Raw genomic sequence first — 1,037 nt, 5'->3', positions numbered from 1 at the left:
GCACTCCGTTGAGCAGGCTGAGAGTGATAAATCTAGCATCATTTAGAAGGCATCCCCCCGTATCTCCCTCCTTCCACTGTTTTTCCTCTACCCCACATCCCCCTTCTTTTTCTGCCCTATCCAGATCTCCACAGATGGACCCAGAGATGCCCCCACCTCTTAATCCTGTTCCATATCCAAGTTCAGTCCTAATTTGAGGAACATTTAATAGCTTCAGCCCCACTTCTGCCCTCCCTGTCAAGAAAAGTGAGTCTCGAGGGGCCTCACATTCTCTTACTCTGCCTGTTAGCCAGAGCCAGGGCAGCTCTCTAGAGGTAACTTCTTGCCTCTTAATCCAATTATAAAATGGATGAAAGACATGAACAGAGGGCAGATAGGCTTAGGAAAAGCTATTCAACATCTTTAGCCATCATGCAAATGCAAATTAAAAGCACAATGAAATGTTAAACCCACCTATCAGAATGGCTGAAAAACATGGACAAAACCAAATGCAGGCAACACTGGATAAACTGAGTCACTCGCACATTGCCAAAGGGAATGTAAAATGGTACAGGCCGTCTGGAAAACAATTTGGCAGGTTTTTCAAAACGAAACATGCGATTACCAAGTGATACAGCAGTTGCACTCTGGGCAATTTACCCAGAGAAATGAAAATTTATGTTTACACAAAAACCTTTACATGAAGTTCATCACAGTTTTACTCACAATAGTTAAAAAGTGGAAATAGCCCAGATGTCTTTCAACGGGGGAATGGGTAAGCAAACTCTGGTACATTCACACCGTGGAATCCTATTCAGCAATAAAAAGGAACAGACGATAGACACACTTTACAACTTGGATGGATCTCAGGAGAATTATGCTGAGTGAAAGAAATCCATTCCTAAGGGTAGTGTACTATATGATTCCGCTTGTATGACATTTAGGAAATTATAATAGTGTTTGACAGAGTTTAGGGATGTGGGATCAGGAAGAAGGTGGGTGTGGCTATAAAGGCTAACATGAGGGAAACGTGTGGTGATGAAACAGTTTTTGATCTT

Source organism: Lipotes vexillifer, unplaced genomic scaffold, assembly GCF_000442215.2.
Source record: "Lipotes vexillifer unplaced genomic scaffold, Lipotes_vexillifer_v1.1 scaffold2523, whole genome shotgun sequence".
Taxonomy (NCBI): domain Eukaryota; kingdom Metazoa; phylum Chordata; class Mammalia; order Artiodactyla; family Lipotidae; genus Lipotes; species Lipotes vexillifer.
This window is presented reverse-complemented; position numbering follows the sequence as displayed.